Source organism: Ambystoma mexicanum, chromosome 2q, assembly GCF_040938575.1.
Source record: "Ambystoma mexicanum isolate Mex_15411 chromosome 2q, UKY_AmexF1_1, whole genome shotgun sequence".
Lineage (NCBI taxonomy): Eukaryota > Metazoa > Chordata > Amphibia > Caudata > Ambystomatidae > Ambystoma > Ambystoma mexicanum.
Genome location: NC_090924.1, coordinates 375150492 through 375156491, shown reverse-complemented (window position 1 = coordinate 375156491; position 6000 = coordinate 375150492).

Below are 6000 nucleotides of genomic sequence, written 5' to 3'. Positions count from 1 at the left end.
ACTGGTGTATCTTTGGAATCTATATCTTCGTCACCACCCTCAGGTCACCTGCATTCTTTATTTGTTCATCCACTCTCCAGGTCATGTAGCAACACTCCTGAGTCGGTTGACATAACACCCAACTTGGTTCCTGGGGCTGCCAGAGTACTTCCTTTCAGGAGCTCAACAGTGGTGCTTTCAGTCTGTTTGTGCTCATCAGTCACAGCATTTACATCGATCATTACCTTCATCCAATTAGCTTTCTTTGCTGTTTTCTTCCACTTTCCTTTGATTATTCTTACAAGACAGAATCCCAGCAATACTAACACTAGTATTGCTCCAAGCATCTTCAAAGCATTCGCCTGCCAGGTTGGAACCCATGAGATCAGAGACAAAAAACAGTCTTCAACTTCAGTTTCATCTACGTCTGCCTCCATGTTCGTGTGCAGGGTTGACAAGGTAGTTATTGCTTCAGTTAGCGTTGCATTCTCCCCATCGTGAGCAGGTAAGTACAGCAAGAAGGCCCAATCTTGCACACACACTACCTTCCATTTCTGTAATCAAATCCAAGATATACCTGTTCTGGAGGGTTATGAATCTGATGGCCCTCAATTCTTATCCAACCACATTGAATCCTTTTATTGTCTTATTTATTGTTGGTAATAGCTCCCACCTAGTTATTTGTAACCACTTGGTATTCACTCCAGTCTGAATTCCTGGCATGAATATGGCTGTAACTATCACTGCCGTTCTACAGGAAAATATATGCTCAGCTGGGATGTCGTGATAGGCTTTTATTGATTTTGCTGAAAAATAGTTCCGACTCTTCTGGCAGATCAGGTTAAGCAACATCTTCTTTCTTTCTTGTGAATCCATTTTCAGAAAGCTGTGTATATGGAGATCACTTTGGGGAATCACTAATGCAGGAACATGTATGATCACCATAGAACATATTCCTCCCCAATTTTTAGGTAGCTGTATATAAGCTTTGGATTCACGGCCCAACAGTGTTTCATTATCATGGCAGTTCCTCCATTCATTCCTGGTACATCAATTATTTGCTTGCATTCTGTGATTTCTACATCAGGCCCTTGTTTCTGAAGCACAGTGTCGATTCTTCATGAGAAATATAGATAATTTCAACTACTTAGTTCATTCTTTCAGGCATTCATCACTCACTATTGGCACTACCTTTATTGGTCCTGACATTAATAATTTTGTGCTGCATGCTAACATTCCTACTTCCCATCCTGTACTAGTGGCTACTCATCCATATACTAATAATTGAGGTCTCTCCCAGCATCCTGGCAATCCTGGTGTTTCCCATGTGTCTGCACAACCCATTCTCTTTTGTGCAACAATCCTTATCTGTTCTCCAGTCATAACACTGAATAAATACATGAGCATTTTGCTTTTCCAATCTGTTTTTTTTTCTCCATTTTCTGCATTTGTATGTATCCATCTTCATACAGAAATGTCCTTTTCAACCTCAATTAGAGGTCATCTTCCATCAAATTGTCTTCTTGTTGTGCATGGTGGTAGATGGCAAAGGCACTTTGCATCATGTACAGGTATTTCTCTTGCGATAAATGATCTGGCTGTGCTCATTGCATAAGCTGTGAGAGAACACACATAGCAGCTCTCATCTGACATCCTTCTCCCCACCTCCTTCATGTGCTAATACCCCATGTTATTCTTTAAATGGGCAGAATTATCTAGGTATGTATTTATCCTCATGACTTCTTCAGCATCTCTTTTAAATTGAATTATTCGTTTGGAAAAATGTCACTTGTGCTTTTGTTAGGGATAGAGATAGATGTCTCATTGCTAAATACATCCTCTTTACTATAGAACATTATTTGCTGGAATGGCGTAATAATAAGGAAGAAAAGACAAATAATTGTGACAATAACAAAGTATTGCAAAATAACTTATCAATCTTCTTGCTGGCAATGTGTCTCTTATACTATGGAAAATTCCCATTCTTTTTTTATCAACGTGTAATTAGTGTTACTCTTTATAACAACCACACTCTTTTATAATAGAAATTGTAAAATTATTGCAATAATGATCCTGTAAATGATAAGACTGTTTTTAGGATTTTCCAAAAATGTGACAATATCAACATGTCGTCACACTAAAGCTGGGTAAGACCGAAGAATATATACAAAAACAGCTGGCAGAAATGTGCAGTAGCACTTGGAGCATTCCAAGTGCCAGATGGAATTACCAATAAATGATCTCAGACCCAAATAACTGGACAAATCAAAGAATATCACAAAATACTACTTTATTATCAAGTCAATACAGGATGAAAACCCGTTGAACAAACAGATTGCAGCTCACTCACTCTCAAATATATTTTTGTTACACAAAAGATTAATACCTCAATGTATGTCAGCTATGATCTATCCTTCGTGGCAAACAGTAACAACCTATCGAATGGAGGGATTGATTAGGGGAACATATATACCTATAGCTTATTTAAGGTTAATAACATTATTGGCTGTCCCTAATCTGGTAGGCACGCCTTGAAAAACCTCTAACTGCGTACAATACAGATAATAACAGAATAAAAGCAGTGGATTGGCTTCTGAAAAAATTGATAATTCTTCACTACATACGCCCTCATGAGTGGTTGGCATTCTCACCCAACCTTGGACATTTGGCTCGTTAGCAGCACATAAGCAAAACAAAACCCAGGTGTGGGGAACAAAGTCAGACAACAGCCCACTTGGCCAACCTGCCATCTCACCTCAGGCCCTATGCCCAGGCTTCTTCTTTGTAGATGGTATTCCTCAGAACTTTAAAGGGGGTGATGGTACATTGCTATCTTTGTCTGGAGCTTAATGAATAGGTCTTGTTTCTTGGTCTTGCACCACATGTGAGGAGACCATGATTTTGTCCATCCTGACTTTTTATTGAGTGCTATTTGATTCAGTTATATTGAGTGCTATTACTCATCTTGGCCTCTGGATACGTGGTTGCTCCATCTTGCATATACTTTCTGCATCTTTAATATTCAATACTTGGCAATTGCAAATGTTCACACCTTTACTTAATCTAAGAGAAATATGCCGAGCGCATGTGGTTTATCCTCTTTGACTCTGTTCATGCCTTGCAATTGCTCCTCGCTGCGGCATCCTTGATCCTGAGCCAAACCAATATTCTTTGTTCTTGACTGAATTTATATTCAATCACCTTTCAGCTCTGCAGCCTTCCTTTATCTCCTTGGGGCTTTTAGCTTACTATTATACAAAACCGACATCCATGTTGTCATTATAGCTGCTTTACCAATGTTATATTTTCTACTGCAGAAAGTTTCTGTATATCTCGTCTACCTTGCATTTCTGCATATCTACATCTATTGCATCTCTTCTCACTTATCTTCTCAGTATATATGATTTCTACATATTCACATATATGCTTTCACTTTGTTACTTCAGTCACAGCTTCATTCTTTAAGTATTCGCATATCGTTTCAGTGCGTCCTTGTGTCTTCTCTTTCTGATATCACTTTTCATTTGCCAGACTTCACTTATAGCTCTTCTATTTTCTGTGGTTACTGCCGGCATCCTTCTACCACATCAGTTCAAGGGTACATTCGAATGCAGTTGCCTGAGCGCATAACGTCCCTCATATCTGCAATGCGGTATTGGGATGATACCTGGTGTCTTGCACAGTGTTTTCTTGTTCTTCCAATATGATGGCAGTGAGGGATGGGAACTGAAGATTATGGTTACATCTGTCTCTCTACCATACCTTTTCGTTCTTTGATACTGTCCTCTGCATTCCATACAGGGTGGGTTGTATTTCGAAGTGTTGTTAGACTGTCTGTTGTGATATAAATAAAGTAGATATTTTTGATACAACCTTGACTGGACAGTCCCATTTATCATTGGGTTATAATTGTATTCATGCAGTGTTGCAACAAACCAAAAATCAATGACCATTCGGAGATAAGCCTGCCGTTCAATCCACGTTACCAAAATTGGACAAGGAGATTAATAATTTGCTTGTTATTCCAATCTGTTCAGATCCCTTCTGGGGGGCTGATTGATGGTTTAGAAACTGATAATCACCCCTGAATCACTGGTACCATGGATGTTTATTCATCATAGTCCAGGTTCACATGCTGGACTGAGAAAACAGGAGCGAGTGGAACATATTTGTGCATTCTTACCAATGGTGATGCCACACATGCCTTGATCCAATGACAACTGGTGAGGATACAGCTGTCTGCAACCCAGAGTTTGTGTCAACTTCTGTGCCTCCATCTTGAGCCCAGGATAGAGTAAGAAGCCAACCATTACACCGGTAAATCCCCTGTGGTGAACAATACAGCTTAGACACAGATGGCGACTCAAATACTTACCAGGGTGTGAGGCTTCAGCAGGAGGTGGAGGTGGCAACACGACTTTAGTCTTTTTTCAAAATCCTCTAAGTGAGAAGCTAATTGAAGTGTGACAGGGGCTAGCCCAAGTAGGACATTGCGGGTCCATGTCCAAAGGTACAGGAATATTGTGAAATGAGTTTTAGATTTTATAAAAGGGGGAGGAAGGAAATAAAAAGAGGACAAAAAGGATTTTACTGGAAACGTTTCCTATCAGAAGGTGAATGCCCTCACAAGAAAGGACTGGGATGAAGGAGAGGGATATGAAGCCAATAGCATTTTATTTCAGCGGTTTTTATGTGCTTGCTGCCATAACAGTGTGAAGCCTCCTTCATGGCTCCTGGTATGTCGCCCCATTATTTTCGGCACCATTGAGGCACTCCATTTTACACAAGGACTCTTTGAGGAAATCCACCAAATATATAAGGATGGTTCTTCAGAAATCCTAGAACTATGCAGGATCTGCAACTCTTCTTAGATTGAAGCACATCCTCTGAGAAAGGGCGTTCTCGAATTTTCTGCTTATAACAGGCATCTAAAGGGAACCTCTCTTCCACTACAAGAAGAAACAACTGTACGTTTTGGAGGCCACATCTGATCAGTTAGTCCTCTCTCGGCATTGATGCCCGCTGAATAATGTCTTCCAAAAATGTGCGTCATAATGATCTCTTTCTGAAGGTGTCATTCTTAGAATGGTGTTCCTGTTGCCCCTCACAGAGCTAAAGTAAGAATTAATTGTTCACCAAACTTAAATAGCATATGCGAGGACATTTTATGGCTTGCTGCTGAGGCGCTAAACCTATTACCTGCCTGTTTTGATAAGTACATTCTGCCTTGATCAATGAATAATGTAATGCTTTCTGTGTTCACTATGGAATACATAGTTTGTGTGTTCTGTACAGCACAACTTCTTTAGCATTCTTTCCTGCTTGTGGGAATTATGTTGATCATGTGCAATAGACAAAGTTGAAATCGACATTGATAAATTGAGTGCCACAATGGTTCAGAAGTTAGCTCGGTGTGTTAAGCACTAATTGCAGAGATATGTATTCATATGAAAGATTAGAAGAGCACATTCCAGCAAGGCTGGCTGAACCTTTCCCATGTCTGATGTTTATAAACCTACCTGCATATGTATTTGGTTTTGCAGCATAACAGGTGCTATTATCAGCAATGTTCATGCACCAGATAGGGGTTGCTATAAAAACTAACATGTCATTTGTATGGTGAAGGTCTAGAACTTGGTTTGTTCAGATGGGGTGTTCTAACACCTAGGCAATTCCCTCCAAAGATGAGCATAAACTATTAGTCCAAGAGGTGAATAAAAGTCTGTGCAACCAAAGTGTTCATGCTAGTATCCTGGCTTTGCCTGCAGACGATACAGTGATCCGAGTCAAATCTTATAATATATCTTGCATTACTGTGCTGTCTTCTGTGAGGTTTGCCTTCGTGCATACTGGTGGCATCGTTTAGCTCATTACTTGATCTGTCTTCTTATGTAGGCCATTTGAGTGGAAGGGGTGGTAGACAGGGGAGAGCGGACCAGATGTTGTAGGCCTCGGGCAAGCATATTTTAAGGTCTGCTCGTTTGACACAAAAAATGTTTTGCTTTTTGTATACAATTCAAA